This window comes from Aedes albopictus, chromosome 3 (genome assembly GCF_035046485.1).
Source record: "Aedes albopictus strain Foshan chromosome 3, AalbF5, whole genome shotgun sequence".
Classification (NCBI taxonomy): Eukaryota; Metazoa; Arthropoda; class Insecta; order Diptera; family Culicidae; genus Aedes; species Aedes albopictus.
Genome location: NC_085138.1, coordinates 110,898,914 through 110,924,634, shown reverse-complemented (window position 1 = coordinate 110,924,634; position 25,721 = coordinate 110,898,914). Strand labels below are relative to the sequence as shown.

General features: G+C 42.6%; 1 protein-coding gene across 3 annotated transcripts in view; it reads left to right on the top strand.

Moving 5' to 3' along the window:
* Nucleotides 1–25,721, top strand: part of LOC109423417 (latrophilin Cirl) — a 237,558-nt gene that overhangs the window by 45,401 nt on the left and 166,436 nt on the right. The window lies entirely within an intron of this gene.

Genomic DNA, 25,721 nt, shown 5'->3' with positions numbered 1-25,721 from the left:
TGGAAGCTTGTAATTATTTCACCAAAAAAACTGGGATAAACCGACACAATATTCCTGCGAAGCCCATTCTGAAGATGTCCAAGAGAATCTCGGAAGTGATCTTCATTCTCCAGATAGCAGAAACCACAGGGTTTAAAAATTTTGATTATCGAACTTTCATGTACCTCGGATTTTTCTTTAGAGAATGTTAGAATTTCGACTATAATTTATAATTGCAAAATTTGAAAATATTCTATCGGGGAAAATTTGAGATAGATGAGTTTTTAGCTATTTCCCATACTAAAAATCAGTAATTACTATTTTAGCCCAAAAAACGTCCCATACAAAATGTATGGAAAAAATTTCGCCGATGAAATATTTTCTAGTTTTCCGATTATGAATATATAGCCCAAATACTAATCATTTTCGAAGAAAAATCCGAGGTACCATCAGGGTACCAGATTCCGCTCATCTAAGGCCAGTTTTGCAGAAAAACATCATCTGCTAAATGACTGGTGAGTCAGATTGTAATATTTTTGCATTTTAAGTTAGTTTAATCTAAGTACAATCAGATACAAAACAAGACTTATGTAGAACTTTTCATAAAAGTTTGATTTTATTACAATTTGTGTGAGACCAAAGTGGTCCTAATTCCGCTCATGGACAAATGTATGCCATCTTTTAAATAGACTTTTGCGGAAAAGTGAATTATTTTTGCAACTCTATGTTTTTACAATTATTTTTTCCTGTTCAGCGGGAGTGTATAATAGTGATTGAATACACTGTGTACTAAAATCGACAGTTTTTACAATTTTCACGTATTTTTTTGCGTGAGCGGCTATTCCTCCTCTCCTCTCCTCTTCTTGGCGTAACGTCCTCACTGGGACAAAGCCTGCTTCTCAGCTTAGTGTTCTATGAGCACTTCCACAGTTATTAACTGAGAGCTTCCTCTGCCAATGACCATTTTGCATGCGTATATCGTGTGGCAGGCACGAAGATACTCTATGCCCAAGGAAGTCAAGGAAATTTCCTTTACGAAAAGATCCTGGACCGACCGGGAATCGAACCCGTCACCCTCAGCATGATCATGCTGAATACCCGTGCGTTTACCGCCTCGGCTATATGGGCCCTGTTATGAGCGGCTATTGGAACACATAAAATTTCCTACAGCTTTTTTGGGTCCAATAGCCGCTCAAAAAATTTAACTGTTTTGTTTTTAAAATTTATGTTATTTGGTAAATATTGCATAAAATGGCTTTGCTCTCATTTAATTTATATTGTCCAAGAATATCAGCGACGAAAAGGGGGTATTTATGCGTGGAAACTTGATTTTTGCAACAGTGAGCGGCTATTGGGTCATGAGCGGCTACTGGTACACTGACGGTACATGAATGTTCGATAATAATCGAAATTTTGACACCGTGAACCACTACGAGCTCAGGATAAAACAAAATGAACAATCAATCAAGAAAATTCAAGCCAGCACTGGTGCAAGTGGAGATGTCCTAATCGTCGGTAAAATATGCAATACAGAAGTAGAAACCTGCCTTGGCTGCTTTGCAAATACCGTAAGCATGGTTCTCATCACCCATACAATTTAAAGAGTTGAAAATAGTACTTATTACTTATTATCAGTAAGACTATGCTGAAGTGTGTGGGTTCGATTTACACACCATTTTTTTTTAAATGCTTCCAGCACAAAAAAAAATCAGCAAAACAAATTTCTGAATTTCAGCAATATTTTTGCTGAATTTCAGCACAACGTTACTGATTAACTGTCAAAACTGCTGGATGGTTCAGCAAGTTGAAAAACAATTGCTGATACTCAGTAAATTCGTATTGCTGAATGCAATCAGCTCAAAGAAAATCAGCAAAATTTGCTGAATACCAGTAAACAAAATTTGCAGTGTCCAGGATCTTTTTTTATTTATTTTACATGGTTATGAGCGCAATCTTTCAAGAAATTCCGGGTGAAATCTCTGACGGAACTCTGGAAGTAATATCTGAAGGAATTCCGGGACAATTTACTGAAGAAATCTCTGCAATCCATGAAGGAATACTGAAAATCTCCTAAAGGAACTCAAGAAAAAACTTCTAAAAAAAGCTTGGAAGGTATTTCAGAATGAATTCTAGAAGAAATCTAGGATCCTTGAGGAATTTTGGAAATCCGGGAAGAATTAATGAAGGTATCGCAGAAAAAAATATCTGAAGAAATCTCTAAAAAAATCCAGAAGGAATCTCCAAGTAAATCTCTAAAAGAGGAATCCCGGGGGAAATCCGTAAAGAAATTCCGGGGGGAATTCCTTAGAAGAATAACTGAAATAATCTCGGGAGGACTTACCTACAGGAATCCCAGGAAGATTCATTGAAAGAATCTCATGTGAACTCAAAGGAGGAATTCTTGAAAGAAGTCCTGATTCATTAAAAATTTCGACATTTTTTGGTATATTATATATAATATCTGGTGTAAAAATAACACTGTGGTATGCCTGCTGTATTTACACTGTGTAAATGCTGTATTTACACTGGTATACACTGTGGTATGCCTGCAAAAAATGGGCTAAAACTATCAATGTCGCTTACGTCACTTTGCAGAATTATGTCAGTGAAGGAATCCACGTAAGAAGTACGGGAGAAATACCCTAAAGAATTTCTAAAATATCTTTAAATAATCCCCAAAAGAATCTCAAAGAATCCCGCAAAAGAATTCTTGAAAAATCCCAGACAATCATTAAAAGAAGCCTTGGCGAAATCTCAAGAGAATTATAATTCCTAAACGGAATTCCTGTAAGGGAGGCATTCTTAACAGAATTCTGGAGGTATCCTTGATAAAATCCCAGGAGAAATATCTAAAAAAAATAGCGAAGTATCAATGAAGGCATCTAGGAAAGAATTCCGATACGAGTCCTGGGAAAAATCCTGAAGAAATTCATAAAAGAATTTCGGGATAAAAACAAGAAGAAATCCCGTGAGGAATCTCGGAAGGAAACCAGGAAGGGATTACTAATGGAATCTATGCAGAAAGACTGGAGGAATCCCTAAAAGGATCGCTTAATAAATCGTGGGAAGAGTTCCTGAAGGATGTCGGAAGGAGTCCTGGTAGAAATCCCTAATTCCGGAGAATCCCAGTAGGAATCATTGGAAATCCCTAAAGAAACCCCGGACAAACCCTATGAATGATCCTGAAAGAATTCCTGATGTATTCTCGGAAATCATCCGTGAAATTCTTAAAGAACCCCGGTAGAAATCCCTGATGGAATACCGAAGATATTCATAAAGGAACCTCCGAAGAGTATCATGAAGGAACCCATGAGGAATCGACAGAAGTCAGGAGATATCCCTGATAGAATCCCAGGAGAAATATCTAAAGAAAACTCGCGAAGTATCAATAATGGAATCTTGAATACAATTCCGGGAAAAATCCAAAAGAAATCCATAAAAATTTTGAGAGAAATATAAAAAGAAGACCTTATTGAGTCGCGGGAGACATTCCTGAAAGGATGTTGGAAGGTACTCCGGATGAAATCCTTAAAAACATCCCGGACAAGTCAACGTCAAAACCAACTATTTATCGTGTTTCGAAGGACTGTCGTAATAACAAAAACGCGAAAAACGAAACGAAATGCGGTTGCCTAACAAAATTGAGTGTCAGAACACCAAGAACACAAAAACAAGGTTAATCTTCAAACTCGCTAATTGGCACGAAAATTTTAGGTTTCAAACGTGATAGTCCAATCGGATTTTGAGAAAAAACGTATAATCTAAAATGTACACCAAAATATACACAGCAACAACTTGAAAAATACTAGCAAAATAATTATTGTCGTAGTGCACTTCGTTTTGAACATTTTTCTAGAAAAAAGCGAAAAAAAAACACATTTTGGGATGTATCCAAGCGTATGATGTAAGACAATGGCTGGAAACCTAAAAATGAGCAACGATTGCTAAATCGAATCAAATGAAAGATGAAAAAATCGACGTAGACCCCGTCTAGAACCTAATTCATCTGGCTTGCCGCATACTGCTAACAAAAATAATATAGTGAGGACCCGATTTTATTCCCAACCTGGATATGGGTGGGGATACTTAGGGTCCCTATAGTCACAGCTGTAAAGGTGTGGGTATTCAGCATGACCACGCTGAGGGTGACGGGTTCAATTTCCGTTTGTTCCAGGAACTTGTCGTAGTGTAAGCTCTCTGTTAACTCTTCAGGTGCGCCGTTGTAAAAAGTACAACACCTCCAAAAACCTCGCTTGTCGTCTAATGCGCGAGCGTGGTGCAGTTTTATACCCCGGACAGACATGTGATACGAGTGTGATTCCTGTACAACGGTACGCAGTGTCAAGAAAATTCTAACAAGACTGACTTGAACTGAGAGAATTTTCAGTATGGCACTCATTTCAAGCGCAATTGTACAGTGATTCTTGTATCATATGTGTGTCATAAGTATTAGATCAAACAGGCGGGCGCCCTCAAAGGTTAATAACTGTGGAAGTGCTCATAGAACACTAATCTGAGTAGCAGACTTTGGCCCAGTTGTGACGATACGCCAAGAAGAAAAAAGATTTCTTTAAGAATCCCTTTAGAAATTATTCTATGGATATCTCCAATGCTAAGAGTTCTAGTAAAATTCTCCAAAAAATCATTCAAAGATTCTTCTAAAGGAATAACAAATTCCTCTAGAACTCTCTCAGAATATCATTCAAAAATTTTTCCTGGATTACCTAACAGGACAAGCACATATATCACAATTCAGAGCGCATATTTGGCCCTAAAGGGTTCAAAAATTATCGGTAATATTAGAATCATGTGTGGTTCGTCGAAAAAAAATTACATGTTTTTTTGAGCCCCACACAGTTTTGTACTGCCCGAATTGGCTCCATTCCCGCTGCCTTTCCGGTTCAATTTCCAAAGCGCTCTGAGCCGAAAACCCCTGACTCGTGTCCAGAATACATACACTTTAGACTGAAAGCGGTTTCGTCAGAAACCGAAATGCACGTTGGAAAATCTATGAACGAATCTCTGTGGAAGAATCTCTAGAGAAACCTCAAAACATCCCAAAAGGATCACTGGATAAATGCTTGTAGAAATGCCAGGTGAAATTTCTTGAGGAATCCCCGAGGAATTGCAGTACGAAACTATACAGCAATTCCTGAAGTAATCTCTTAAGTTATTTCTATAGTTACCTTTAGATGAGTTCCCTGATAAATATTTCGAGTAGTTTCTGCAGGAATCCCTAGTGCATTCCCTTTAGAAATTCGTTGAAGCATCCGTTGATGAATTTCTGGATTAAATCTCTAAATAAACGACTGTTGGAATTTCAGATGAAATTTCTGGATAAATTTGATAAATGCATGAAGGAGAACCCTAGCAGAAAAAACTTGAGAAATTCTAGCATGAGTTCCAGGAGAATTCCAAGCAAGAACTTCTAGAATAATTTCTGCAGGGATTCTGTAAGAAAGAAAAAAAATAAATGTATGAAGCATTAGCAAAAAAATATTCCGTAGGAATACCAAGAGGAACTCCCGGGAATCCTTAGAGGAAGCCTTGTAGGGGAATCTATAGAGGAAACTTTGATAAATATCTAAAAGCATCCAACGAGTACGTTTTTTTTTTAATTTATTCGAGCGCTGCCATAGGAGTTGAAGATAACGTTCCAGAAATCGTCATTGAGCACATCCTTTGAGATGGCTTAATTTTGATTGGATTGTTCTCACTTTGCCCTTGTGTCACTAATCAAGACATCCATATGCCAATATTGATAAGTTGTGCCAAAGGTTCGGAGGCATTGCTCAAAGGCCATGCAAGCTTTCTTGATTCTGAACTCAATATGAGGTGACAAGGAAAGTTTGGAATCAAGAATGACTCCTACATAATTTACCGGTTCAGTCACATTGATTTCAGTATCAATGAGACGCATACGTCGAACGCCATTACGCCGTTTTGTAAGCTGTTCGAACCCGTATGAAGTTGATCATCAATATTAACTTCTTTTCTCGATCAGCCTAGATAGCTGTGTAGTGTCGGTAGCGATTGTCTCAATTGGCTAATGGAATCGAATGGCAATCGAACATGGAACTCAATTGGCTAATGGACACTACGGACCGCTTGTTCCGGCGGTAAGAATCCATCAACAGGTGACCCCTAATTCATGGTGTGATGCGGCTTTATGCTTACCGTGCCTAGGAATGAATGGCTAGGGGGGTCTAATAAAAACCTAACCGCTAACGGTTAGGGGTACCAGGGCGCCCTCCACAGTATGTTGCCCTTACTGCGCTATCCGGAGCAATGGAGCAGTGTACCTTGTGTTTCTCCGAGATAATCAGCTGGATTTCTGATGCGGAAGTTCTGGAATGCTTAGTCAGCACACACTTCCCCGGATGTGTGGATATTACATCTTTGGATGAACCTGGGGCCCATATAGCCGAGGCGGTAAACGCACGGGTATTCAGCATGACCATGCTGAGGGTGACGGGTTCGATTCCCGGTCGGTCCAGGATCTTTTCGTAAAGGAAATTTCTTTGACTTCCTTGGGCATAGAGTATCTTCGTGCCTGCCACACGATATACACATGCAAAATGGTCATTGGCAGAGGAAGCTCTCAGTTAATAACTGTGGAAGTGCTCATAGAACACTTAGCTGAGAAGCAGGCTTTGTCCCAGTGAGGACGTTACGCCAAGAAGAGGAGAGAGGAGGAGGAGGATGAACCTGATGTCTTTTCTTGTTGTTATGATTCCCTGGCGTCGGCTCGCAGTATTAGTAACTATAGAATCGATTGAGTGGGCACTTAATAGCTTTGCTCCTTTGAAATCTCCTGGAGCAGATGGGATTTATCCTATTTTGCTTCAGAAAGGATTTTATTATTTCAAACATGTTTAAATAAAAAAATGTTTGCAGTTTTGCTAAAGGGTATATTCCCAAATCTTGGCGGGATATTACTGTGAAGTTCATTCCGAAAGTGGGTCGATATCGAGACAGCATTCGCTTAAAAGCAATCCTGCTTCGGTGTTTGCTTAGATTTCGAGAGTGCCTTTGACAACGTGCCTTTCGATACCATATTGGAAGCCGCACGGAGTAATTGTATATCTCCAATGATTTTCAATTGGATTCATCAAATGCTCAAAAACCGATATCTCTTCTCGACATTGCGTCTAGCAGGGATTAGGAAATTGAGTGTTTGTGGATGCCTCCAAGGGGGAGTCTTGTCACCGCTTTTGTGGAATCTCGTAGCAGATACGCTATCGAGGCAACTCAATAATAGCGGTTATCCTACTTATGGTTTTGCCGACGACTACCTAACATTGTTAGCACTTTTTTCGACCTGATGCAAAGCGCCCTTCAGGTAGTTGAGGGTTGGTGTCGCCAATATGGCCTTTCGGTAAATACGAGTAAAACATCTATTGTTCTTTTTACGGAAAGGCGAAACCGTAATGACGTTCGATCTTTGATTCTGAAATCGATGTGACTGAACAGGTAAAGCACGTTGGAGTCATTCTAGATTCCAAGCTTTCCTGGACACCTCATATTGAGTTCAGAATCAAGAAAGCTTGTATGGCCTTCGGGCAATGCCGGAGAACCTTTGGTACCACTTGGGGTCTAAAACCCAAGTATATCAAATGGGTTTACACAACTGTTGTTCGTCCTATATTGGCTTATGGTTGTCTTGTGTGGTGGCAAAAGGGCGAAGTGAGAACGGTCCAATCAAAATTGGGCCATCTCCAAAGGATGCGCTTAATGGCGACGTCTGGAGCGTTCTCTTCAACTCCTGCGGCAGCGCTCGAAGTTCTCTTTGACGTTGCCCCACTACACATTCATCTTTAACAAGAAGCACTTTCTTGCACTTACCATCTACGGGTACCCGGTCTACTAGAGGAAATTCCTGTGAACCGCAGTTCAACACACACCTCGTTGTTTCCATTTTTGGTGAATTGGGACAAGTCCTTGCTCCAAGCGATCTTACAACTGCTTGTAATTTCCCATATAGGACATTTTCCACGAAACTCCCTTCCCTGGAAGAGTCTGGAAAGATGTATTTCAGACGGCATCGTATGTTACACTGATGGCTCGCTTCTCGAAGGTCGAGCAGGTGCTGGTGTTTATTCTCGTGAGCTAAGGCTGTATCAGTCTTACTCACTTGGTAAACACTGCACCGTTTTATAGGCCGAAATCTTTGCTCTTAGAGGATTCTTTTACCTTATTCCGAAGCAGTTCATGGGGTCCAACCTGGCCAAACTATCTGTGACTGAGCCAAGCCCTTGAAAATTATTTCAAAGGATCTTTCAAGTACCTTGCTAAAACTATAAAGCTTTTCATTTGATGTCACACTCCGGTGTTTCCGTAACCAGGGGCACCACTCACAATACCACCCCGGATAAGGCCACCGATATCTCTATATTGGTTCATATCCATTTCAACACCCACGATGTCATGCCTCCCAGCTGTTGTGAATAGCAGTGGTTTTGTTGATCGAACTCATCCAATTAAAAGTTGAAAGTCAATTTCTTTCCATAAACAAAGCTGGTTGCTGGTGGTGCCTACACCCACTACTATACATAGTCCCGACAGCTCAGCTACGGTATCAGGATCCGTTGCCACTGGGTGTTTTTCCTCAGGAGCACTCAATTCGTATGAAAACCATCCATCTTCCTATTCGCCCAGTCAACTGCGCGCGAAATCATCGTTGGGTGGATATGTTTTGATTCCCAATTGGATCCTAATCCCAACCAACCAACGCTACGGCTCCGGCTCCCCAAGAATACAGATGGGTGTGAGGGTGGCGGCGGCGCGAACAGCAAGCAGCAGTAGGCTCTCTCTAATAAATACTTGTGCCGATTCCCGACGAAGCATATCGCCCCGTCGCCGTCATCGCCGTTGTCGTCAAACTGATGAGCCGTTTCGTTTTTGCACCCGTTTCCGGGAAATTCATTCCGCAGGCAATCAAACAAATTGAAAAGTTTGAGCAAGCTTGTGAAGTTTTCGGTTGACTGCCGGTGTCGCATTGTGGCACGGAGCTCATGCCGCCTGCCAGGCCCGTCGGAGTTGGTTGCTTTAGATTTTAGAAGAAGGCTATGATATTTTTCCTACTTGGGGTTGTTCATATGGTGAAAAAGGGGGAGGAACGGGGGTTATTTTGTATGTGTTTCCAAAACATACAAGAAAGAGGCATGAGTTGCCTTCGCGAAACAAAAGCATGGTTGTGAGCTTTCATTGAAAAAGTTTTCCTTTATAATGTTATTTGAATGGTTTGATTATTCGAGACAGAAGGTCTTCCAGAAAAGTTTATTTAGAAAATCCTTTCTTTATTGAAAGTACTTTCACAATACGTTGGAATGTATCTTGAATGTGAATAGAGATCCAATGTAGTACTATTTATATTATTTAGAAGTAAAACATGATTGTTCACATAGAGCGGATGTGGTGTGATAGTTAAAGAACGAGTCTATCACGTCGAGGACTTGGGATCGAATCCCTTACTTACCTTACCGATCAGGCTAAGGCTGGGTGGCCTCTGCTGTACATAGTAGCCGTCTCCATTCCACTCGGTCCATGGCTGTTTGTCTGCAGTTCCGCACTCTGCGTAGGGTCCGCAGATCGTCCTCCACTTGGTCGACCCACCTAGCTCGCTGCGATCCACGTCTTCTTGTACCGGTCGGATGACTCTCGAGAACCATTTTAGTCGGGTTGCCATCCGACATCCTGATGACGTGACCCGCCCACCGTAGCCTCCCGATTTTCGTGGTATGGACGATGACTGGTTCTCTCAGCAGCTGATGCACTGCCTATGATCGCATATCAGTCCCATATTTGCTGGGTTTCCTATTCATATGGGACAATTATGCGATCATAGGCAGTGCAGCTCGTGGTTCATTCGCCTTCTCCAAGTCCCGTCTTCCATCTGCACTCCGCTGTAGATGGTACGCAACACCTTCCGTTCGAAAACCCCAAGGGCGCGTTGGTCCTCTGCACGTAGGGTCCATGTTTCGTGCCCATAGAAGACGACAGGTCTAATCAGCGTTTTGTAGATAGTTAACTTCGTGTAACGGCGAACTTTATTCGATCGTAGAGTTCTGCCTCTGAATTTCTCTGCTGGTGTCGTTGTCGGCGGTAACCAGTGAGCCCAAGTACACGAATTCTTCAACCGCTTCCATTTCATCACCGTCGATATGAATTCGGGGTGGCGGGCGCGGTGATTCCTCTCTGGAGCCCTTTGCCATCATGTACTTTGTCTTCGACACATTAACCCTCCCTTGGCATTAGGGTCATTTTTGACCCAAACCGTGCACTACCTCAGCGAGCTGCTGCCAACGTAATGCAAAAGGAAGGTTAATGACTAATCCGATTCGCCTGGGTTCACTCTTTAGTCGGATGTACGTTTCCGCCATCGTCTCAAATGTACGAGCAATAATATCAATATCATCAGCGATACCAAGCAGCTGAACGGACTTCGTGAAAATCGTACCACTCGTGTTAATCACCTTGCCGTAACCCTCTGCGAGATTCGAAGGGACTCGAGAGTGTCCTTGATACTCGAACTACGCACATCACTCGATCCATCGCACTATGGGCCAGAATTCAAAATTTCGCGACAAAAGTCAAATAAGTTGTTTTTCTAAGATCAATCAATTTTCATATTTGTATGATTATTTGGTCTATGTTTGATTATATACCGACTGATTTTTTCGATTTGTAACAAAATTGTATCGTTTTTTGTATGGAGAAACTTCTTATAAGCGGAAATTCTCGATTTTAACCAATATTTAGAAAAATGTTGTTTTTGTGCCCAACAAGTAGAACGCATACATTTCCGAAAAGTAAATATAGTATATTTTGCATATTTGGTGCACAAATTGCGATGCTTTTAAGTTTAAAAAGAAAATTTTACAATATTTACTCAAATTTTACGGTTTTTTTGCCAATGTGTTCCAAAAGTAGAAGTATTCGACCGTATTCGACATGCAACCGGTCTAGGATGCTAGTTTGGACTCTTATTTTTCGAATGCTTCCGGACTTTTTTGCGGGAGTTTGCGGGAAACCAAGTTAGAGTGATTTTAGTGCTTGCTTTAATTTTTCAATATTTCACGCTGGGCTTCAATAATCATCTAATCTTGCCATTACGACGCAATGACTTTATGACTTGCGAAACAATATACATAGCAACAAACAACTACCATTCTGGAAGATTTTGTTTCAGATATAAATGTGATTATAAGCTTTTAAATCAAGACCACACACTTACTCAATGTGCAAAGTATATCAATCCGTGTGATCAATATGTTATAAAAAATTAAAATTAATCCAACGTACATACTTATGTACAGATGGATACATTATTAATGAAATTAGGGCCAAATCCACAGCTCAAGTGAAATTTTAACTCACGACCCTTATATGCTATACAAGTGCTTTACGGACTTAGCTACCGAGCCAATTAATGACACGGCATTTTGAATATTTCAAGGAAAATCAAATATTTTTATTTATCCATCCCACTCGCACATATGTACGAAGAGCGAGCGTAATTTATTTATTGTACAAATACCGGCTCCGAGTCATTTAGCCGACTGTTATTTGGATGATTGCCGCTTGGCCGAACGCCATTTGGCTGAAAGGGTCATTTGGCCGAACGCCATTTGGCTGAATGCCGTTTGGCTGAAGAAGAAACGATCGTGCCACTGTTCTCCACGTCAATATAACTCAAAATAATCGCCTATGATTAAAAGGAGGAAAATTCTCTGATAAAATATTGACAGTTTTAACGCCAACTAACCCCTGAATTGCAAAACTAGAAAGAATAATCAATGGTTGGAGGAAGGAAAAAGGAACAATTAATGATGATCAAATTGGAAGCTAGAATGTGAAAAGGGGTCTCTGAATTATTTTGAACATAATTCGGCCAAGCGACATTCGGCCAAATGCCGGACATCTGAAACACTTGAGCAGCGGATTTTTTCACCGAAAACTTATCCCTGTATACATAAATTGAGCTTATTAAAAATCATACATTCGTGTGGTCAATTGATGTACCGAAACTTTGCACTTTGAGTAAGTGTGTGGTATTGATTTAAACACCTACAATCACAGTCTTACCTGAAACGAATCCTTTGTTGCGTATTGTTTCGCAACCCATAAAAAGATAGCGTCGTTATGGCAAAAATGGATCTTAGTGTTAATGGTTATTGAAGCACAGCGTAAAACATAGATTTGTAAAATTAACGCATGCACTAAAATCACTCTATCTTGGTTCCCCGCAAATTCCCGCAAAAAAAGTCCGGTAGCATCCGAAAAAGAAGAGTGTCAACTAGCTTCCTAGACCAGTTGCATGTCGAACACGGTCGAATACTACTACTTTTTGAACAAATTGGCAAATAAACCATAAAATTTGAGTAAATATTATAAAATTTTAATTTAAACTTAAAGATATCGCAATTTGTGCATCAAATATGCAAAATATACTAAATTTACTGGAACTCTTTATCTTTTCTTTATGGCTCGACATCTCCACTGGGACTTGGCCTGCCTCGCTTCAACTTAGTGTTCTTTGAGCACTTCCACAGTTATAAATTGAAGGGCTTTCTTTGCCTGCCATTGCATGAATTTGTATATTGTGAGGCAAGTACAATGATACACTATGCCCAGGGAGTCGAGAAATTTTTCCCGACCGGAACCGGGTATCAAACCCGCCGATTCCAGATTGGCGATTCATAGCCCTAACCACTAGGCTAACTGGAGACCTGCTGTTGGGAAATGTAGGCTTTATATTTGTTGGGCACATTGTTCACCACAAATAACATTTTTCTTAATATTGGTTAAAATTGAGAATTTTCGCATACAAGAAGTTTCTCCATACAAAAAACGATGCAATTTTGTTACAAATCAAAAAAAATCAGTCGGCAAACAATCAAACATAGCCCAAACAATCATACATATATAAAAATAGATTTATCTAAAAAAAAAAACACAACTTTTTTGAATTTTGTCGCGAAATTTTGATTTCTGGCCCATAGTGCATCGTCGCCTTGATCAACCGTATCAGTTTATCCGGGAATCCGTATTCGTACATAATCTGCCATAGCTGTTCTCGATCGATTGTATCATACGCCGCTTTGAAATCGATGAACAAGTGATGTGTGGACACGTTGTATTCGCGGCATTTCTGCAACACCTGGCGGATGACGAACATCTGAGCCGTTGTTGCGCGTTCACCCATGAATCCAGCCTGGTATTGCCCCACGAACTCTCCTGCAATCGGTGATAGACGGCGGCATAAAATTTGAGAGAGTATTTTGTAGGCAGCGCTCAGTAGTGTGATCGCGCGATAGCTCCCGCAATCCTTTTTGTAGATGGGACACACGATACCTTCCATCCATTCCTCCGGTAATACTTCCTCCTCCCTAATCTTGGTAATGACCCAGTGTATTGCTCTCACCAGTGCTTCTCCACCGTATTTTAGAAGCTCGCTTGGTAGTTGATCTGACCCAGCGGCTTTGTTGTTTTTCAACCGGCCAACCTCCTCCTCAATCTCTTGGAGGTCAGGGGCCGGAAGTCTTTCGTTCTGTGCACATAATCCAAAATCTGTTACCACCCACCTTCGGTACTTGCAACGTCGCCATTGAGGTGCTCATCGTAATGCTGCCGCCACCTGTCGACCACCTCACGCTCGCTCGTGAGAATATTCCCGTAATTATCTCGGCACATGTCGGCTTGCGGCACGAAACCTCTGCGCGAGCGGTTCAGCTTCTCGTAGAACTTTTATGTGTCCTTAGTGCGGTACAGCTCTTCTATCGCTTCGCGATCTCGTTCTTCCTGCTGGCGCTTCTTCATCCGGAAGACTGAGTTCTGCCTGTTCCGCGCCTGTTTGTAACGTGCCTCATTCGCTCTCGTACGGTGTTGCAGCATTCTCGCCCATGCTACATTCTTCTCGTTTTTCAACTGTTCACATTCGCCGTCGTACCAGTCGTTTCTGTGATTCGGACTCGCGGAACCTAGTGCTGTAGCCGAGGTACTACCTATGGCGGATCGGATGTCCCTCCAGCCATCTTCAAGTGTAGCTGCGCCAAGCTGCTCTTCCATTGGTAGGGACACTGCTAACTGCTGCGCGTAGTCTTGAGCCACTTCTACGTTACGCAGCTGCTCGATGTTGAGTCGCGGCGTTCGACTTCGACGCGTGGTGATAACTGTCGAAAGTTTTGAGCGCATGCATACAGCTACTAAGTAGTGATCCGAATCTATATTCGCATTGCGGTATGTGCGGACATTGGTTATATCCGAGAAGAATTTACCGTCGATTAGAACGTGGTCGATTTGGTTTTCTGTTTGATGGTCGGGTTATCTCCAGATGGCTTTGTGGATATCTTTGCGGGGGAAGAAGGTGCTTCGGACTTCCATACCACGGGAGGCTGCAAAGTTTGCGCATCGCTGGCCGTTATCATTCGATACGGCGTGCAGGCTGTTTCGCCCAATACCGGTCTGTACATTTCCTCCTTTCCTACCTGCGCGTTCATGTCGCCGACGACGATTTTCACGTCACGCGGCGAGCAAGCATCGTATGTTTGCTCTAACTGCGCGTAGAATGCTTATTTCTCGTCATCAGGTCTCCCTTCGTGTGGGCAGTGGACGTTGATGATGCTGTAGTTGAAGAAACGGCCCTTAACTCTTAACATGCACATCCTTGCGTTGATCGGCTGCCACCCGATCACACGTTGTCGCGTCTTGCCCAACACTATAAATCCTGTTTCCAGTTCATTGGTGGTGCCACAGCTTTGGTAGAAGGTAGCCGCTCGATGCCCGCTTTTCCACACTTTCTGTCCAGTCCAACAAAGTTCCTGCAACGCCAAGATGTCGAAGTTGCGGGGATGTAGTTCATCGTAGATTATCCTGTCACATCCTGCGAAATCTAGTGACTTGCAATTCCATATTCCAAGTTTCCAATCGTAGTCCTTATTTCGTCGCGTGGGTCTTTGCCGATTGTATCGAGTCGTGTTTTCTCCTATGTTATTCGCATTGGGGATTTTTACGGGTGGCCATCGTGCCAATTCTGTTTAACGTCCCAACCAACACTGGGACGACCGCGCTGATGGGGCTACCACCTTGGATCTAGCTGGGCGTGGTGCAGCGTTTCTTATTCAGCCGCTGGATGCCAGAACAGACGCTGTTTGAGCCGCACCTCCTTGGTGAACAGACGCTCGGGTTGTACCTCCTCAATCTAGCTGAAGTCAGAAGGACAACGGTGCCCAGGCTGCACTACCAGCTAAGCACACAACTCTTAGCTTAGCTAGTCTTTGTCATCGTTTGACCCGTGGAAGCATGAGGTAGGAACTTGTGAGGATCAGAGCTATGTTGGACGCGCTCCTTATCGACTCACCGTTTTGATGTGTAGTTTATACATTTGAAATCAAAGGTCCGATTTTCAGATTTCAGTAAGTTTAACCATTGGTCTTCTGTAGTACGCCTAACACACTGTTGCCATGTTATCATCTAGTTCTAGTCCATGGAGCGTGAACAGCTAGAGATTGTTATCTCATCAGCAATAATGTATGTACAATCATAAAAATCCTACAATTAGTTCGAAAGATGTTCTGAAATGTATTAAACTTGTGCAGTTCACCCAAGGCATATCAGTCTCCCCGAAGGTTCCCAACCCCTACCATAGCTACAAAAGATAAATTATGATCTACTTTATGAGTAGAATGGCCGACACCTTGTTTTAATTTTTCTTCTGGCAGAAGCCATAAAATGTAGGAAGCAGAACAACTCTCAGTCCCATTTGTATGGTAATAATTTTGCGCAGTTTGTGGTTTGTGCTTCTGGGTTCAAATCATTATTGCTACATCATTTAGGGCGGAACCTATTTAATGTGCGATCGAATTGCCGTTGACCAATTGTAATGAAGGTAATTACACTTACTAATTGCCTGCCCCTTCGGCGCAAATTTCCGCTTCTAAATCACCGTATTCGTTTTGAAATCCAGTTTTCCCGGGATTATGTCATGGCAGCACCACCTCTTTCTGCCACAGCTAAGCCTATCGAACAGAAAATTTGACACCCTCGAATGGCGACGACGACGACGACTTCGATTTCAACACAGCGCAGCGACGATAGCGACAGTTGCCAGTGCCATTAAATATCACTTTGTTTCGAGCAGCCTATTCTCCGAGCGGGGAATGCAAATAGCATACACGAAACCACTCACCCTAAGCCGTAAGCCATATAAATTGATCAAACTAGGTTCGCTCCGACCGACCGACCCAACCAGGCAGTGCAACAGACATCAAACCGGAGTGTAGGTACACCTTCAACCTCCAGTTAATCCAGCCAAACGTGCGGGGAAAAAAAAAAAGAATAATCCATCGCTCATATACCATTACACTTGTGGTGAGGACGGAAAGGCAGAGCCAGCCTGCGAAGCCGAGGCCTAGTGCTGCCAGCACTCACTCACACGCACTCGAGGAGAGTCTCTTCAGTTGCTGCAACAACTCATCACCTCGATCAAAGAAAAAAAAATGGCAACAAAAATAACAACAAACTTTCGTACTTCAGTCACATCAACTATCCCAGTGCGGACCCGACTGGAAAGACATATGAGGATGGTATCATAATTGGGCTTTTGAATCCTGAAAAAATATATCAACCTTTTGACATCTGGGCAACAACTGCTGGGCAGATACGACCAGTACAAAATCCGACTAGGGTAGATTCAACAAATCTCTCCCATACAAACATCAAATTGATTTGATCCCTTAAAGGGGATTCTAAAAAAATGTTCGGAGCTCAGAGATAAACTGACCTAGAATCCTGAGAAGGATGCGCTAGAACCCTGAAAGAGACTCTCTAGACTCTAGAGAAACTGGTAGGAATTTCCCAGGGAACCTGATATATACAGGTATACCTCGATTTATAAAGACCCTCGATTTTATGTACATTTTTTAATGGTAAAATTCTGCAGTGCATTCAGAAAAAAAAAGAAATCTAATATGTTTGAATCGAAAGAAAAATCGATTCGGTCGATTTTGTGGGGCTTCAACATCGATTCAAAAAATCGATTAATCGGAACAAAAACATCGATGTTGCGAACATCGATTGAAAATTGCCCAACGCTAGACTACACTTAGACTGGGTCAACAAAGTAGATTTTTTGGAACAAAGCTTTTTCGATTCGTTTTGGCGTCCAAAACAACTGTGCAAAATTTGGGAGCGATTTGTTGCGTCCCCGTATTCCGCATTGCGATTGAAATTTGTATAGAAATTAGTATGGAAAAACGTGCTTTTTTGCATTTTCTCCTAAATTGAATTTTTTGTCTGAAACGATTTAACTAATGACGTTGAAGTATAGCCTGGGATATGCCGAATAACTTTGCCGAAGATCGCAAAGTGATCCGACACTTCTGAAAAAAGATATAACGTACTGATTGCCCGGTGGTGCTTAACATTTAACATGTAAAGGAATAACATCAATAAAAAAATCACAATTTTTGGCCTAAGTTACCAAGCGAATAACTTTTTTTACACGCGTTGGAACACTTTGCGGTCTTCGGCAAAGTTTTTCGGCATATCCTAGGCTATACTTTAACGTGATTAGTTACATGGTATTAGACAAAATAATTCAATTTATGAATAAAATGCAAAAATGTACGTTTTCTCATATTAACTTCCATACAAATTTCAATCGCAATGCGGAATACGGGGACGCAACCAATCGCTTCCAAATTTTGCACAGTTGTTTTGGACGCCAATACAGATTGAAAAAGCTTTGTTCCGGGCTGATGCAATCAAATTTATAGTTTCTCCATACAACGTTGACCCACTCTACTACACATAGCTATGGTTGATATTCCGTGATAGTGACGGAACCAATGACAGTTCCAAAATGTATCAACTCAATTGGCCATAACCGTTCTCACTGTTCAAGCTACAGAGATTCTCTTCTACGGCACAATAACGGCGCCGGCCACGTCCTTTTGGTTGGTCTCCTCACGTCTTCACCAGAAGTTGAAGGAAGGGTTACTTATCAGTAGGGAAGGTATCGTTGGGTTGCATGAATTATTGTTTCCCAATTTTTCCGCCACTTGGAATTTCTGGATGAATCACTGAAGGAAGAATCAATGAAATTAATGGAAGATTCCCGAGATAACTCAGTGAAGCAATCCTGGGAGGAATTTCTGAAAGAATCCCGGAAAGATTCCATGAAGGAAGCCAGAAAAAGTTACTGATGGAATCCCGGGAAATACCTCAGAAAGAATTTTGAAGGAATTCCAGAAGGAGTCTTTAAAGAAATCCTTTAAAAAATCCCGGGTGAAATCTCTGAAATGATATTTTATGTGGTATTCACGGCATTTCTGCAGAATTTGCCGTAAGGTGAAGATCTGGTCCGTTGTCGACCGGCCATCGATGAAGCCGGCTTGATAACTTCCTACGAATGAAAAGAATGAGTTTTAGGTGACAGACGGCGGGATATGATCTGGGATAGCACTTTGTAGGCAGCATTCAAAATAGTGATCGCTTTGAAGTTCTCACATTCCAAATAGTCGCCTTTCTTGTGAATGGAGCAGAATACCCCTACCTTCCACTCCTCCGGTAGCTGTTCGGTTTCCCAGATCCTGACCATCAGCCGGTGCAGACAGGTAGCCAACTTTTCAGGGCCCATCTTAATGAGTTCAGCTGTGATACCATCCTTACCAGCTGCTTTGTTGGTTTTGAGCTGGTGAAAGGCATCCTTAACTGCCCTCAGCATGGGAGTTGGTTCATTTTCGTCCTCCGCTGCACTGGCATCGTCGTTTCCTTCGTTGCCGTGGTACCCCGTGCCTACGTTCTCTACGCCATTCGGGTGCTGATCGAAGTGCTGCTTCCACCTTTCGATTACCTCACGTCCGACCGTCAAGAGGCCTCCGTCCTTACCCTTGCTGCACATTTCGGCTCGCGGCACGAAGCCGTTGCGGGAAGCGTTGAGCTTCTGATAGAACTTCCGTGTTTCTTGGGAACGGCACAGCAGTTCCATTTCTTCCTTTTTCTCCCGAAAGAGGCGGGTCTGCTGTTTCCGCTTCTGTTTGTAACGTTCCACGTTCTGTCGCGTCCCTTGCTGCAGCATTACCGCCCGCGCTGGGTTCTTCTCCTGCAAAACCGTTCTGCACTCTTCATCGAACCATTCGTTCCGTCGATTCCGTTTCACGTCTCCGATGGTGCTCTCGGCTGCGTCGTTGATGGCTGTTTTGACTGTACTCCAGCTAGAGCCCTCGTCCGGCAACGCGGTCTCGAGATTCTGCGCGTATGCTGAGGCGACATCCGGTTATTTTAGTCACTCAAGGTTGTACCGTGGCGGTCACCGGTACCGTACATTGTTAATGACGATGAGTTTTGGGCACAGTTTGACCATCACCAGATAGTGGTCGGAGTCGATGTTGGCGCCACGATAGGTCCTGACATCGATAATGTCCATCAATCAGAACGTGGTCGATTTGAGATTCCGTCTGCTGTGGTGATCTCCAGGTGTATGCTGTGTTGGAAAAAGGTGCTACGTATGGCCATGTTTTTGGAGGCAGCGAAACCAATAAGTCGTTGGTCGTTTTCGTTCGTCTGCTGGTGGGCGCTGAACTTTCCAATCGTCGAATTCCTTCTCCTGGCCTACCTGAGCGTTTAGATCTCCTATGGTGATCTTGACGTCGTGGCTTGGGCAGCAATCTTACTCGCGTTCGAGCTGCGCGTAAAATGCGTCTTTGTCATCATCAGTGCTTCCGGAGTATGGTCTGTGCACGTTTATTATGGTGAAGTTGAAGAATCGGCCCTTGATCCTCAACCTGCACATTCTTTCGTCGATCGGCTACCAACCGATCACGCGCCTCTGCATATCACCCATCACGATGAAAGCTGTTCCCAGCTCGCGTGTGTTGCCGCAGCTCTGGTAGATGGTATGATTACCTCTAAACGTTCGCACCATGGATCCTGTCCAACACACCTCCTGCAGCGCTACGATGACGAACCCGCGGTCCGTCAGTAGATCGGCGAGTTTGCGGGTGCTCCCAATGAAGTTGAGAGATCGGCAGTTCAACGTACTGAGTTTCCAATCGCAAGTCCTTTTTGTTCGCTGGGGTCGCTGCCCTTTGGTCTCGGTTCGTATTATTCTGTTGCTGATTTTCCGTTACAATGGGTTTTTACGGCTGGCTTGTTGGGCCTGACACCAACCCCCTACTTTGCGGAGGGCCTTAGTGTACAGTTGAGCTTAGAGTCCTTCCCTGGCACTCGGACGTTGATCTGCCGCCCCTAACATGGGGATCAGACGCTGTTGTGAGCCGCTCCTCCTGGAGAACAGACGCTCAGGTTTGCAGAAGCAAATCCCCCCCTTCACTGTCAGCCTACGACCAAAGTTCCCACCGGTGTTGGTTACCCGATCTTCCCTAAGGTTGCTCGTAGTTTCCAGCCGGTACCACGAGCAGGTAGGGATAGGGGTCGGTTTTCTCGCTAGGGCGATGAAAGTGCGAGTGAAAAATCCGGGTTCAGAATCGCGCTACAATATTCGTTGGTCAGTCGGTTTCCACGGTAGAGCCATGCAAGCGCGAGTGTGGAATGCGGAATCAGATTAGCTTGAGAATTTTCGAATGCAGACAATTTTCAGGTAAGAGTGAAAAATCCGGGTTCAGAATCGCGCTACAATATTCGTTGGTCAGTCGGTTTCCACGGTAGGGCGATGGAAGTGCGAGTGAAAAATCCGGGTTCAGAATCGCGCTACAATATTCGTTGGTCAGTCGGTTTTTTCGCTAGGGCGATGGAAGTGCGAGTGAAAAATCCGGGATCAGAATCGCGCTACAATATTCGTAGATCAGTCGGTTTCCACGGTAGGGCGATGGAAACGCGAGCACGAAATCCGGGATCAGTGGTCATCGTGATCAAATAAATCATAATCGTGATGAAGACCGCGACGTGTATTTCCATATAACTAGTGGATCATATCACCTACCAGAGGTGGCTCCTAGATCCACACCTTACCCTACCTTATTTACTAACCACCACTCCTTCCCGTGACAACTGTGGGGATGCTGTGGATTCCACGGTTTCTAGTAGCAACGGTTGTCGAACTAACATTCCTTCCCTTTCCTGATGACCGTAAGGACGTGGCCAGCGCCGTTATTGACTTTAAATAGCTGAACTCTCGAATTGTGCACATTGAGAGTGTGAAGCTAACCCCAAGCACCATTCATTGGATCCCTGTGCAACTTCGATTGTTCTGGTCAATCACGGAGTAGCAACTACGATGTGTACGGTTATCTTTGCTTTGCTTTGCTTTGGTACCACGAGCAGGTAGGGATAGGAGTTGCTGGGCAGAGGCTAGTGGATCATAATGAAATCTGTATTGCGGAGCATACCCAGCCTTTACTGTGCCTCGCTTCAATATAACGTAACGACAACAGAAATGCGTTTACGTTATATCGAGGTATGACTGTATTCCTATTAATGAGCAGATATTTTAGATCCATAAATTTTGTTCAAAAGTATAGCATGACTTATCAAGGAATCCCGTTTTTTCGGAATCTGTTCCAATTCTTCTAGAAGTCCAGTCACAAGTTCCTTTCTGATTATTCTAGTTATCATCATGATATCCCTTCCCAATCGGAAATGCACTTTTGCTCGACCTGAGTAGCCTATACCTTGGGACTGGCGGCGGCTAAAACCCCGAAGCCATCAGGTATACCAACGCGCTTACATGCAAGATTGATACACCTTTACGACTAAACCAAACTGCGACAGGCTAAGCTAAGCAGAGCGTACCCCCACGGCAAAAAAGCCATCACCGTCGACGTCGTCATCGCCGTCGTCGTTGTCGCTGTCGCCGCCGTCGTCGTTGGCGTTGGTTGGTTGGTTTTGTGGAGAGTGGTGAGACCTTTGTGCAGCGCACACGGCACGGCGCGGCATGGCACATTGACTGACTGCGCTGCTGCTGCTGCTGCTGGTGCTGTTCTTGCCTCACACTTTTGCGGCTGCGGTGTGGCCGCTTTATGTGTCGTCGTCCTCTAGGTTGCATTGCATTTGCAACTAGCAGTCCTGGAGACTCGAATGATATGCAGGCTAGATAGATATCCACGTAGGTACCTCTATCGAGACGGCATTTTTGAGCATTGAACACGACCACGACGACAACGGTGACAACGTGCATACGGTTTGCACTGGCTATGGGCTTTTAGGATGGTTCACCAGGAATAAGGTAGCGGATAATTTGTTTTCAGTTGGTGTGACAAACGAATTATTATGTCTCCTTCTCAGTAGTTAAGCTTTCGGAATTATCAACGCGAGGACCTATCGTGGCGCTAGCATCTACCTTGACCACTACCTGGTGATGATCAACGCAGCCGAGAGCATGGAACTGAGTTGAAGTAACGATCGGTTCGACGTGGAGTGTAGAGAGATTTTGGAGGAGAAGGACGCAGCGTCTACGGTCATGCTGCAGCATGGTACTTGGCAGAACGTAGAACGTTACAAAAGGAATGCTTCCGCTTCCGCAAATCCGTCTCTTTCGGGTGAAGAAACGCCGCCTGCAAAAAAAAAAAATGGAATGCGAGGAAATGGAACTGTTGTGTCATTCTCAAGAATCATAGAAGTTCTATCAGAAGCTCATCGCATCATGCAACAACTTTGTGCCGGGATAAACACGGGGGCCCCTTGATGGACGAGTCCTGCCGTGTGCAGCATATTTATCCGTTGTTAATAGAGATTCCTATAGAACATGAGACAACTATGCTGCACACGGCAGAGCGTGGCTGATCGAAAGCTGGAAGCAGCACTTCGACGGACACCTGAATGGTGCAAAGAACGCAGGCACTGAGGATCAGAGCAGTGGAAAAAATTACAACGACAGCATGGCGGAAGTTGGGAACCAACCAATTCCCTCGTTGAAGTGTTTGTCTGTCTGTCTGACTGTCTGTCTGTCTGTCTGTCTGTCTGTCTGTCTGTCTGTCTGTCTGTCTGTCTGTCTGTCTGTCTGTCTGTCTGTCTGTCTCTCTGTCTGTCTGTCTGTCTGTCTGTCTGTCTGTCTGTCTGTCTGTCTGTCTGTCTGTCTGTCTGTCTGTCTGTCTGTCTGTCTGTCTGTCTGTCTGTCTGTCTGTCTGTCTGTCTGTCTGTCTGTCTGTCTGTCTGTCTGTCTGTCTGTCTGTCTGTCTGTCTGTCTGTCTGTCTGTCTGTCTGTCTGTCTGTCTGTCTGTCTGTCTGTCTGTCTGTCTGTCTGTCTGTCTGTCTGTCTGTCTGTCTGTCTGTCTGTCTGTCTGTCTGTCTGTCTGTCTGTCTGTCTGTCTGTCTGTATGTCTGTCTGTCTGTCTGTCTGTCTGTCTGTCTGTCTGTCTGTCTGTCTGTCTGTCTGTCTGTCTGTCTGTCTGTCTGTCTGTCTGTCTGTCTGTCTGTCTGTCTGTCTGTCTGTCTGTCTGTCTGTCTGTCTGTCTGTCTGTCTGTGACGTGATTTTTTTTTTATGTAGGTGCCTTTATGACCGGGGAAGGTTCTAACCTGGTGTTCTAACCGTTTTCCGGATTTTGTCAACCGATTTTCCTCAACAGTGAAAATTTTGTTTAAAACAATTTTGAGTTCGTATTTTTTTTTTGGATTGCTGAGAAAATTTGCTTACGATTTCATAAAAAAAATGTGTCTACGATGCTTCATTTTCAAGTTATGATTTTTTAAACAAACGGCTCATATAGCACATCTGGAAAATTTCCACAAAATTACTCAGAAAAGAAGAAGAACCATATCCTGTAAATTTCACAGAATATAGCTTATAAAATTTACTTTCAAAAATATATTTTCCGAATTTTCCAACCGATTTTCCTCAACAGTGGAAAATGTTGTTTTGAATTGCTGAGAATATTTGGTTATGATTTAAAAAAAAAAAATGTTTGTTTTCCACTGAAGTTTTCGGGAAAGTTAGGCGACCCTGTTTTTTTTCAATTTAGTTTGTGTTCATATATATATAAATGAACACTACCTATGAAAAAAATCATTAAATTCTGAGAAGCTTTGTTCCAATTTGTACGATGGTATAATTAAATCCCTATCAACATCCTCGTGCTCATCATTCTACCATGAACAGGGTAGAAAAGTGGCAGCAGCGCAAAGGCAACCAGTTCGATATAGTAGAATTGGAATAAACTACATTTAGGCACTGTACAAAGTGTAAATGCAGTTCCCAATTGGAATCACTCACGCAGTGCCCTAGTGGACAAAGAAGCTGTAAATAAGGTTAAGTGATTAAAGAACAAAAACCCGATTTAATCCACCTATAGTGAACAGAACCCTTATTACACTTATTAAAACTATTGTTGTATTATTTGTATTTAACATATTAATTTTGTGTTATTGACCAAAAGTTCTAGAAAATATTGTGGATTTGGCATCTAGTGGATTGGTTTCCAAAATAGCATCATGGACCATGGACTAAAGTACCAGAAATGCCAGATACCTCCTAAAATATTGTATGAAATGTTAAAAAAATAGCTTACATATTCTGGAATATTGTATCTTTTGTTAACTACCAAAAGATCTTGAATCGATTAACAAATGAGTAAGAAAATCAGCGAGATACACTTTGTCTAATATCTCTTAATCAGTCGATTAAATTAGCTCCGAAGTACTTGGTATTCATGGTTATGGTGTAAAAAGGACAAAAATGATATTTCTACTAAGTTAATCAGTTTTGGCATTAGCTAGTTATTTTGGCTGTCCGGTTTTTGCATTTTTCCCACAATATATAAATTCAAAGCTTTCATTTAACATATTTTTGGTATTCTTAACTTTCCTGTATATTTGTAATTTGTTATTTATAATGTTGTTGATAACAATAGCCTGCTAGTATACACTTTGTATGAGGTCAGCATTATTTATTGAAAAATAATTTCCCATAGACTGGTCAAAAACTAATGCAAGATAACAAATGAATATAATAACAAAAAAAAATTAAAATACTCTTCGTAAGATATCTCAGTAATCAAATGTCGAATCAAAATAAAATTTCAGGACCTTATACAACGATATTGTAGCTTTCATTTGGTGCTTAGAAAACCCAAATCGGTTGACAGATGGCTGAGATATTTATTATGGTACCCTTGGTCAAAAATCTCAAAAGGTTCAGTTGTATAAATCCCAAGTACTCTTCGAAAGATATCTCTGTAACCAAATGTCCAATCGAAATAAAATTTCTGGGCGATCTACTAAGATGCTGTAGCTTTCATCCGGGAGAACCCAAATCGATTGAGAAACGGCCGAAATATTTATTATGATACACTTGGTCAAAAATTTTAAAAAGTTTAGATGTATGACTCATATGTACTCTTCGAGAAATATCTCGGTAACCAAACGTCCAATCGAAAAAAAAATCAAAAGCGTCCTACTAGGATGTAGTAGCTTTCATTTGCTTCCAAGAGAACTCAAATCGGTTGACATACGGCTGAGAAACGTGCGTGACTTTTTTTTTGTAACCCACATACACACATACACACACACATACACACACACAAACACACATACAGACATTTGCTCAGTTCGTCGAGCTGAGTTCATTGGTATATGAGACTCGGCCCTCCGGGCCTCGGATCGAAAGTCGGTTTTTCGAGCGATATTTATACCCTTCTTATGGGTGTAAGAAGGGTAAAAACGTCTTTCTCGAGAAGCTTATTCGAAACCGAAGCGGAAAACGCGCTAGTATTCAACAAGAATATGCTGAGCTAAGAAAGAGGCTCTCTAGCAGCAGGAACGTGATCCCGAAAAGAAGAAAAACAGG